Source organism: Lipophrys pholis, assembly GCF_963383615.2.
Source record: "Lipophrys pholis genome assembly, chromosome: 5".
In the NCBI taxonomy this organism is placed as follows: domain Eukaryota; kingdom Metazoa; phylum Chordata; class Actinopteri; order Blenniiformes; family Blenniidae; genus Lipophrys; species Lipophrys pholis.
The window spans coordinates 7,676,302-7,688,421 of record NC_137628.1 but is presented as its reverse complement, the minus strand read 5'-3'; positions in this window follow the sequence as shown (position 1 = coordinate 7,688,421).

Sequence of the window (12,120 nt, the reverse complement as noted above, 5' to 3'; positions counted from 1 at the left end):
TAAAACCTCCCTATCCTGAGTGCACATTTGTTCTCGGTGGGTTTTTTAATTGCGTTGCCTTGACAACCAGAACAATGCTGAAAGGCTCTTTCACTCCGACGCTGGCTGAAAATGATTTTCTCCATCATGCATTTAGCAAGCAATTAGCGAGACAGACAAGGAATTTAGCTTAAACCCAGTGTATCATTCCTGCTTTCAGAAAAAAAAATAAAATGGAGGGGGTAGATGTGGGTGGGAGGACTTGGAGAGTGGAGTGGAATTTTAATGCACAATACAAAGCGGAGCGGAAAGAGGAACGGGAAATAGAACGAGGAAGAACGAGTCAAATGAAGTAGAAGGGCAGACAGAGATAGAGCAACAGAGGCAGAAAGAGGAGAAATAGATTGGCAGGCAAACAACAATGAATTGTTATAGAGTTTGTATTTTTTTAACAATATGAATGTGTGTGTCCAATCAGCCATAAGATTATAACCTCATATCGTATAGTCCCTCGTTTGCTGCCCAAACCACCCTGACCCCTCAAGGCATTGACCCCGAAGATGTCTAAACATGTAACGTGGTGTCTGGCACCATGTTAGCAGAACATCCTGGACTCTCATGGAGGAGCCTTTGATTGTCCATCACATTCTTGAAATGCTTGATTAAGTTGAAATCTGGGGAATTTTGGGGACAAGTCAACACCTGAAGCTGGCCAAAATGAAACTGCAATCCTTTGTGCAAAAGTACAGAGACGCAAGATCCTCTAGTGACACTCATTGTTGGCGTTTTCAGTGGTGAACAGGAACCAGCGTGGCAGTCCCGACTGGTCCCCAGCGAGGCAGCACTGTGCATTCTGACAACTTTCTGTCATTAACTTCTGTGGTTCAGTAGTGTGTTGGTTAGACTGAACCATGCGTGCTGGAATATGCTCAGTCTCATCAGTCTGTCTTGCCTATCCGTTGCTCTCCTTCTATCCCCTGACCCCAATCTGAACAGCAGAAAACCTCCACCTCTGAGTCTGATTCTGCAGGTTTCTTCCTGGGAGTTTTTTCCTTTCCACTATTTCCTCTGCTTGCTCCTGTGGAATTATTGGAATTTTCTATGTAAAAGCACCGTGACATAACTCTGTTGTATTTGGCACGATAGAAATGAAATTGAATTGAAATGAGTTTATTCACTTTTACCTTTCAGTGGTCATAATGTTATGGCTTGACGTATGCGGGAAAACTATGTTCATCACTCTCTGAGTGTTTTTTTTTTTTTTTTCTCAGGGTTTCTCAGACTGGTTCTCTGTCTTTGTTTACACACTGCACCCGTAGAGGGTTCATCACGTCATATTTCTGTGTTAAGCCACTAAAACCAACAGGTCTTGTCAGAAGAATTAGCAGTAAACAGTAAAGCATGACACATGATGCGGAGCAAAAGGACACCGCGCCGTGGGGAAAAAAAAAAAAAAAGGAAGAAACACAACAAGGTGCTGAACGCTGAAGGAAGATGAATGGTGGGATTGTCCGCCTGTGTCGTTTACGATGATTTGCTGCAGATTGAAGGACGCTGCTGCCACGAAAACGTGATAATGTCAAATTGACTCTCTCACAAGGAATTACAGCCATGTTAGTGCTCTTGCTTACTGCTCCGAAAAAGAACAGAAAAATCCTTTATTCTGTGGCTGTGTTTACTCTTTTTTTAGTGGCACAGCATGGTAATGTATTAGTTAGCACTCTCATCTCGCAGCGATAGGAGCTCTTTCTGTGCGGAGTCATCATGTTTTCTGTGTGCAAGCATCGATTTTCTCTTTGGTTTTCGAACCACAGTCCAAAAACATGCTTGTTCGGTGAGATGGACGTTGGGAATGACTCAATACTGCGCTGCCACAACTTTTAGCCATCGAGCTCGTGTTACAAGCAGCCCGGGTTCATGCTTACGAGTACAACCTTCTACCATGCCAGAGCTCATGTCGGCATGAGAAAAGACTAACATTGAGGTTGTGTCCTCAGTATCCTTCAATAGCAGATGTACATAGGCATTATATGACCTGTGTGTTGAAGAGAGCACGTTTAATGGATTTCAAATGAATTTGAAAAGTTTGGAAATTTTTGGAGTTTTTCATGGTTTTAACAATGTTTCATGTCAGTGCATCATTTACTCCTGCACTATCTATAATCTTTTGTGATGTTCAATATAGATTGATAAGCAAAGTAACACACGCTGTCATTGAAGCGTCTTCCTCTAAATGAAAATGGAAATATCCAACGTGTTTCCCAGGTTATAAAGAATGAATTACATGTTATATCACATCTTGTGGGGAAACCTTTCCCGCAGAAAACACTCGGTGTCCTTCCTTTAAAGCCCAACAGACCGCGGTCGATTGTGTTTATCGTGTTTCTGAGTCAAACAAACTGTAATGGTAACATCTGCACCTCCCCTCCCTTATTCTCCTTCACTTTCTCCTCCGTATGCCCTGTTGGCAGCGACTAGAACTAAGTGGGGGGGTACCTCATGGGATTTAGGACTTTACCACCCATGTCTGTGTTTAGTGCGGTGCATTCACCTAGAGTAAACAGAGCCTCTGTTTCACTCATTTACTGACCAAATCCTCAGGATTATCTCAATTGTAATGGGCCTGCATGCTGAGTAGCTGGATGACACTCTCCAAATTGTCTCATTAATAATTTGTCACTCTCGCCAAATTAATTCTTAACCTGAAATAAGAAGGAAGCGAAAAACTGAGGCTGGACGAAATGTCTCGTAAAATACTCTGCGTATGAGTTTTTGTTTCATTGTTGGACACATGACAGTGAGTAGCTGTTTCACGTCAAGATTACAGGTAATGCTGCGGCCTTCACTCCGCTGTGATGCGAAAAAGACTTTAGTTTCCCTGCAATGCTTCTGAAACGTGGCCCCCGAAAGTGTCTACACAGCCGTTAATCATGCCTTTATTCAAGCCTTGCTACACATCACAGGCGGAACAAGCACCCTGTTTACTCCCAATACAGGGTGTCCCTTCGAGACTCCGTCAGGCTGTGTGAGACTCCTTAAAATATCTCATTACTTTGCTTGATTGCTTTCACATTAGTGTTTCCTTGCTTACCTGCCAATTCCATTAGCCACTTTTCCCTCACTGAGAAGCGTTTCTGTTTTTATTTTGGATCAGCCACAGTTGATGAGAGGAGCTGATAAATATCTCAGAGACTTAATGTGCTTGGATTGTCGCCATGTAACAGAACCCCGAAACATAACGAAAACAAGCAACAGCGCCAACTCGAGGCCCGGCATGTTAACTACATCGTTTTCAGAAAGTTGCCGTGTAAACGTGACATTTTTATGAAGTGAAAACAGGAAAAAAAAATACATTTTCTCTTAAAATGTTGTTGTGTAAATGAGGTCTAGTAGAAAACTAGGCCTGCACAAGAAAAATATGCAAACTTTATACAGAAAAGCTACCATATGAACTGAGGTGTTCTTGCAATGGGGACTAAATGTATTGTTTATTGTTGTATCTGCTTTTGCCTTGCTTGAAAAAGTGGTGTGAGTCAGTTAAGCCTTTAGGAAAGATGCCGCTCTTGTTGTGGTGGGAGGCATTTCCTCAGCTGGCTCACCATGACTTTTATTTGCACACTTTTTTTTGTTTCTAAGATATCTTGAATTTGTTGTGCAACTTCGCATGATTTATGCAGGATCTCAATTAATCAGGACCTGTATATAACACAACAGCATAGCAACACACCCAACAACCTGCCTATAAATATTTGTAGTTTTTAGTGTCAGTTTGCATTCTGTTAAATGTGTTCACAAACCTGGTGACTTGTAATGCGATTGGCTGGCCATCTGTCCCTAAAAAGATCTTCCACAAACAGTTCATTCTAGTGGAGGTTCCTTCAACTAATGTCGCCCGGTTTCTTCTTAAAATACCACATTAAAGTGAAGCACATGATACTCGCGGATTCTGCTGATTGTTCTCTCTTGCAGCAAAATAAGAAGCGGCCAGCTGTCTTCTTGTACAATGTCAACAAGTTAGTTTGTATTAGTAGCTGCTGAAAAGGGAGTGACAGGAACATTAATGTGGATAAAGGTTTGTTTTGAGAGAAGAGAGTTGTTTTTTTTTTTTGCTTAACAAACACATTCAGTGCATGTCCATTCCCTCCTTTCTTGTTCGGCAATATGAAATGTCATTAATCAAAAGTAATCCACAGCAAGCCTGTGATTAATCTGATCGAAAATTTGAATGGTTTCACAGCACTACTTTTAATCTCTTTGTCTACTTTAAAAAAAAAAAAAAAAAAAAGTCAAAAGGTCTGTTTGTGGAGACTCTATATGCCAGACACACGGCAACGTGTTAAATAAATGACAAACGATGCAGATTATGACTGTAGAGCCGCTAGCAGGTGGATGGTTGAATGTTGGACGGAGGCAGAATACCTGTTTTTCTCCACAGCCAGTTTGTATGCCAAGAGAAGATGGCTACGAGCCTCTTGGCTCTCAGATGGGGAGAAAGAAAAAAAAAAAAAAAAATGGAATACTGGTCAAACTGATTTATTGCTTTGGAGGTATGCACTGAAGTGACTGAAAAAAAAATGAATGAATGGAGGGAAGATAGTTTTTGTTGCAGTGATGCTCCGTTTTTCAGATAAAGGTATTGATTCATTGCTGTACATTACATTGCATTATACAGTTGTCAGTGTTTCACTGTTATTCTGCTCTTACAATATAGTCCAAAGTGGCCCAAGAGCAGTTCGAGTAGTCGGCCCTTTAATCACATACTGTAGCTACATACTGTACCTCTGATTGTGCGCAGCTGCTTGTGTTGACATAATAGGAAGATGATAAAGTCCCTGTGATGCTCAGTCATTAATCTATTCTCCTTCTCTACCTCCAAGATCTTACTTGCGTGTAAAACTGTCTTTAATGAATGAGTAAATTGATCTTTTTTCTAATTAATAAGATTTTAATGATTCTATGTGATGTAGTTTATTCATTAGATAATCAATTCATACAGCCAGAGCAATGTAGCGGTTAGTACTTTCCACAGGTGGAGAAACCTGGTTTTGTCTCTGTGATGAGTTTGCATGTTATCTCTGTGCATGCATTGTTTAAGTGAAACAGGTGCAAAAGAAGGAAACTGTTTCAACCATGCGCCCATGTGATGTGGTGAATCTCTGGGGAATTTGCTTGCTCTCTGTGTAGAGATTGTATCCAGATGTGAATCGTTGACATTATATGTCTTTGCCCATCTGGGGCTGATCAAAAAGTAGAAGAGACCTAAATTTGTGCATTATAAACATTGTTTAATGGTGAGTCCTGTCATCTCACAGCAAGAGGCTTCCTGGTTTGAACAAGTAGGTCAACCTCTTCCATGTTTGTGCACGTTCTCCTTGAGGAGCTGCTTTATTAAAATGCTGCATAAAGTCTGCACGCTATTGCAGATAGATTGTGGTTATATTCTCGGTGCAATTTGCAGTTGAATTTCTCCGATTAATACTATGAGTGGCATCATGTATAAACAGGTGTAGATAGATGTGCTGCAGTGTGCACGTGTCTGCAGACGTTCCCGGTCGAACCACGGGCTGCATTTTGAGACAAATTTTACATTTCCCACAGTTAATTGGGAAAGTCTGGTATAATTGGGGACAAAATTGGTGGAGCTCATTAGATTCCAGTGCAGTTGCACAGAGGGTAATGTAAAATTGCTTCTGCCCTAATTGGGGTTAGGTTAAGGTGCCAGTGTGTTTGTGTGTGTGTGTGCGTGTGTGTGTGGGCGCGCTGAGATGTTTCAAAGAAATAAGACGAAAAAGAAAGGTGTAGTCAATCAACTCAACATCTCGCACATTTACAAAGATCAAACCATTCTTGACCTAATTTAGGTTTCTTTCACCCTAAAATAAGCCTTTTTACCCTCGACAGGATCACAAGATCAAGCCTGACACATCTTGTCTTTGCTCAGTGTATCTTTATTTATTTATTTTGGGATAAAAGACTACAACAAGCAGCAAGATGTCATAAACAAAAAAAATAAAAAATCTTTATTGTGTTTGTTGTAAGTAAATTGTAAACTAAAACAAGTTACAGTATTCTCCTGCACATGGCAGAAGTCTTGATTGCAACCCAACAGTGTCTAACAAGCGACCACTTCAGACACGCACATATGCCCACACACAAATACCAAAACACCCAAACCAACAACACAAACACACAGACAGAGCGAGACAATAAACCAACCAACAGTCCTGCTGTCTATTTAGCGAGGTGGGGGTTTGTCCACTGTAAAAAGAGGCGATGACTCAGGCCGGTCGGCAGCACAAAAGGCAACAGAAGTCAGGGAGGTTGGGCAGTCGGGGAGCTGTGTTCGGCTAATAATGGGGAGGAGGGTGCTGGCATTCAACCCCATGGACCTGGGCCATGGAAACAGATGTGAAGGAGGGAGCCGGCTGGGCTGCTGGTGCTGCCAAAGTGATGTGAAGCCACGGAAAAGCAAAAGAAGATAAGAATTAGACGGCAATAGGAGAGGAAATAGATGCTAGTGAAGCAGAGATACGGGAAGGTAATGCAGGGAAAATGATAGTCACAGTTGCTGAGCAGGCAAAAAAAAAGGAGACCTTTTTTTATTATTTTTTTCTTCTTCTTTTTTCAGCAGAATTGACTAATATATTTTGTGCCGTAGAAAAATAAAGCGGGCTTAAACCAAGACGGAGACAGGAAACTGAGTTGAGAGCAGGCGCTGAAGGGAGCAGGGGGCTGCGGACGTGAAAGGGGTCTTTGTTTCCAATAGAAGTCCAATTATGACGCGAGAGTCTGAACCAGAGGGTCTGCGGGCACATGTGACTCTTTAGGCCCTCTGTTGTAGCTAACTGTGGCTATCGCACCACTACATGTAGTTACACATATTTTTTTATTTGTGTCATCCACATAATGAGACACTTCACTGAATAGTTTGCTTATTAAAATATGTGTCATGTCTTTCAATGCAGGTAAAACGTGCTGAGTTTCGAGTCCCAACTCTCTCAAGGCTCCCACGAGACGGCGCGATTCTGGGTCATCTGGGTGACGATCTTAAATAATCGTTTTTGCAGACACGACGAGCAGAATCTGCGCTGACTCCTCCTGATTACGCAACCACGCCAACGTGGCAATGCAAGAACGAAACGTAATAAGCGTGCGCCATCCATTCAGGAAAAATCAAGGTGCTCAACATGGACAGAAAGTCGGTATTCTTATTACTGGAGACAAATTCCCCCAAAAAAGGAAGAGAACATGGACGCGATCGTGGCTCGGAAAGAGAGGGTGGGTGTGAGCGTGTCCCCATTGCTTCTCCGGTGTCACGTGGATAACTGCGTCATGTCATATTGCATTTCTATTGGTTTGTTCTAAGATGACTTATTGGTTTGTTTGGATTCGCCGCTACGACTCCTCAAATATCAGACACAATCTGTTAATGGTCGCAGGCTCCCGACTGATCACTCGGCCATCTCAAAGCCCAACTAGATATGACTTAGCTAGAATGCACAGGTGTAGCTAGAATTGCTAAAAAAAAAAAAAAAAGAAGAAAACTAATTTGAAAAAAAGTAAACCACTCTCTGCTAACTGCTCGCTACAACTGATAAAATGGCAAAAATAAACAATAAATTTCAAACTTAGTTTTTGTTTTCTGTTTTCCATTTTTAAACCATCAGTTAAAATGACTGAATATAATAAACCATCTTCAACTGCTAAAATGACTAACACTGTCAAAGCCGTGACACACTTTTTTAACAATCTTGATAAGTTCTCCACGAGCCACACTGTACCACGCGAATCTAATGAACATTGGGCACGACATAAAGTTTGCTGTGTGCAGATTGCACAATGAAACACAGGCTGAATCACAGCCTGTGATGTATGTGAATTGAAGTGATTGGGCAAGAATAAAATGTCATAAGAGTGTGCCATCCATTCACGGAAAGGAAACTCGCGAAACGCGTTCTCGTGGCATTGATGTGTTCGGAGAGAAATCTCTCAAGAAGGAAAAGCTTCTGCTGCCACAACTCTACTCGGCTGTCTTCTTTGTTCAGATCCCACATACTTTTTTTTGGCACGGATGCCATCGCCTTTTCTGAAACTGTAAGAATTCTATTGCAGATTGTCGCAAGACCATGGCCATGGCTGTCTTTGAACTGGTCTCATAGTACGACGTAGGACGTAGGCTTATTGTTATCGGACCGAAATCGTACAGTGTGTCAGGGGAAAGAGTCTACGGTTTGTCATGTTTGTCGACTTTTCTTTATCATAATTCTTTTCATAAATGCAACGAGGGGTGCAGTTTTGGTATAAACATCAAGACTGTGTATACAGGTTTATAAAATGAGTTATGTTCCATTTAAAGGTTAAACATGTTTTGCAGCTCCGGACTAATTTCATTTGGTGGAAATTGACAAAAACAGCTCTTTTGCTCATAAAGGTTGCAGACCCCCGTTCTCAAGCGTCCACTGATGGCGGCGAGCTTTGACGCGCGCGCACACACACACACACACGCACACACACAGATGACAGAGCACAATCACCTCGCTCCCATTCTCTCCCCACTCGCATCCCTCAGCTTGTCTTGTACCACTTCCATACAGCCCCCCCCCCCCCCCCCCCCCCAAGCTACTGCCAATTCAGATACACACACATAATCAGCAAATAGTTTTCTCGGTGTGGTGAATATGCCTCCTCGTAGTCTTATCTATCTTATGCAATGCCGTGTAATACTGTGACCATTATGGAGCAACCGCGGTGATGGCTGCACTGGGTTAGTGGGAGCAAAACTGGCAGCGCTCCCTAATGCCTCCATCACTTTGGCTTGGCCTATTTTTATTTTTTTTTCCTCCTTTGTACTCTTCGCTGTCTGCCGGTCCTTTAGCCGTGTGCTGTCTTAAGGTCGGAGGCACTTACATGTATACGTGCTATTATCAAAGTCAGATGCACTTAAGACACAGTGGTTTTTTTTCCTTATTTGAATAGGAAGCACTTTGTAAGCAGTGCCTTTGTGGACGTTTGCTTTTCGCCGCTTATCTGCATTGAGTGACTGAGATTTTTGGATCAGAACTGTGCAGAATCTTCCATCATTAAGGCTACGTTTCCATGACAACGTTTCAAATGAAAACTCGTAATTTTTGCATTTTCGTTTCCAAAACGTTTTGTGTTTACACAGCAACGTTTTAAAAATGGCGTCTATTTACATGGCAATGGCAGAAACACTAAAAACAACGTAGTTTGCATACCAGGACAGTTTTTGTAAAGAAAATACACACACATACACATGTGCAGAGAATAATACGCTATAAACTTTAACAAAGGCGAGTTCACCAACATTGTTAACGAAAGATAACAAATAAGATGCTGTTACAGTGACTCTTAGCCATAAAACTACCAATATAGACTGGGAGTCTCGACACCCTGGTTGCTGACATGTTTGTTATTGTCCATCTACTGAGCATGTGCAGAAGAACTATTTACTAAGGCCGTGGTGCGCGGCACGGGGGCGGCGTTGAATGAGGAGACGTTGCCCTGAGCGTTTCCCGAAAGTGTCGTTTTCACCTGTTTCCACCAAGACAGAGTCAGAGAGTTTTCGAAAAGTTCCACCTTTAAAAAAGTTGCAATGCTCTGAGCCCCGTTGTAGTGTCAACAGACACTCAAAACACAATTACAGATTTCCATTTACACTTGAAATTGTTGCCATGTAAACAGACCATCAGAGTGCACTTGTGTAAATTTGTGTAAAAAACAAAAGCATCGAGAATAATATTTTTCTTTTTCTTTCTTTCCTTCATTCCTTTTTTCTTTTTTTTTTTTAACCAACTTGAAGACACAGCGACAGACAGTGAAGCAGAACAAAAAGAAGAAAAAAAACAACAACTTCAGAAGCAGTAAGAGGATAGTTGGTAACACTTCCTGACCTGTTACCACACTGCGTGCTCCCTGCTTTGGCTGTCAGATGCGGTTAATAAGAATCCTTTCCCTCCGCTCCCATGGACTGCTGTTCCTATAGAGCGAAGCCTGCTGGGATACACGCACTCGTACACGTCACGCGTGCACAGGCACTCGCGTCGGCGGCCCTGAGAACCTTGTCATCACACTGAGAGGGACCTGCTGGCCCATTGTAGCTCCCTGTGGCACAGGGATCACCTCTTATCCCCCTGCAAACACACAGAACACAGCAGGGTAACTCAAGCCACACACGCACACACACACACACACACGCAAACACACACACACACACGCATACCCTGCAAGCACACTTTTTTTTTTTTTTTGCTTATTTTATCACATGCTTTCTGTTCAGCTCTCATTTTAATCACACTTCTGCCCCCCCTACCACCACCAGTCCCACACCTTACCCGCCTCTTCTCCATCTACCCCCTGTCTCTTTCATTTTCTCTCTCTCTCTCTTAATCCCCCCTAACATCCATCTTGCTAATGCCCCCATCATCCAAACACCCCACCTCCCCCCCCCCACCGTCCTCCCTCCGGAGACGACTTCTCCACGGCTTCTGCTCTCCCATTCAGCCGGGCTTGTCCCCATGTATTCATAGAGCCCACTGATGGAGTGGGGAGTCTTTGTCAGCGGGTCAGCCTCCTGTAGCCCCCCCTCCCCCTGACCCCAAAGTCTACAGTCACACACACATAGTGGAGCCTTCTCACTTGCCATATGGCATGGGCAATGAAGGGCTGACAAAAGAGAGCTAAAGAGGTGTCAGGGAGGTTCGTATGTGTGTGCGAGCCGCGTCAATAGAAGGCTAAGCAGCCAGTCATGGGGCAGGGTCCAATAGATTAAATTGATTTTGGGTTTTTTTTAGGAGGCGGACAGGGGAGGGAGGAGATTTTCCACCTTTTCTTTCACAGTCAAACCCATTGGCTGGATGAAGAGTAATGAGAGCGGGCTCTGACTGGAGCACAATGGGGGCACACTTGATGGAGTGTTGAGCAATGCAGATCGGTCTTCATCTCCATGGCGGGTTTGTTTTTGTTATGACAACTAGATACCATCATCATCCCCGTCGTGTCCTCACCATGTCATCATCGTCCTTACTGGTTTCAGCATCAGAGTGTCGTCATTGTCTTTCTGTTTTTTGTTTTTTTTTTCTCTCTATTTGGATGTATTTGGATGTCATTCAAAAATATCTTTCATCAATGCAATCTCGTCTTGCAGTTTATTACAACTGGGCTGATTTCAGCAACTGTTCGTAATTTTTCTGAGATCTGGGAATAGATTTACATTCCAATAAAAGACTCCGATAGCACAAGAAATTTGATGTTTCAGAAAATTTGATAACATTTTAATTATGAGTAAAATACAGCATCCAGTTGTTTATATTATATCTCAAAGTCTAATTGTCTTGTTTCAGTGCTGTTCCATAGATTATGTATGTAAAGCATATTGCTGTAGTTTTATCCAAGAATTTGTTCATCCAAGGCAATTTCCTGTGGAATTCACATGTTCAGAACTAATGAATAGATAGTTTTTTTGCCCCGACATGGATAAAGCAGGAATAGGAAAAAGACGAATAGAGAGAAGCATGGAGGGTTGGATAGTATGATTATGGCTGCGATGGGAAGCACTCTCAACCATACTGCAAGAAAATCTCAGTTCATCTTTGAGATTTTCAGTGCAAACTTTGCTTGTAGTTCTTGTGCAGGTAGGGCTTTCTCCTAGAACCCTTTCACGCGACAACAATTTAAGTGGAAACGCATCGTATATACAGTGTTTTGAAAGTGAAAACTATACGCACACATATAGGTACACAAAAGAAATATTCTATAAACATTAACAATGGGCCTACACAGACCTTCATATGGACAATTATTTTATTATAGTGAGAGTCAACTATAAAACTGCCTATACTCCCAGGAGAGAGAATAAGGACTGGGAGCCATGACACTGGAGGCAAACGTTGTTATTGTCAATGTACTCAAGCATGTGCAGAAGAAGTAGTTACTACCAAGCATCTTCAGAAAGTGTTATTTTCCTCTGGTTCCACGGAGTTGCAGACAGAACACTTTCTGAAAGTTTCAGCTTTGGAGCTGTTCTCAAAGCGTTGTATTTTCAGAGGAGCACTGATGTGATCCGAATGAATGAATGAATGAATGAATGAATGAATGAATGAATGAAAAAAATTAATTTCTGAC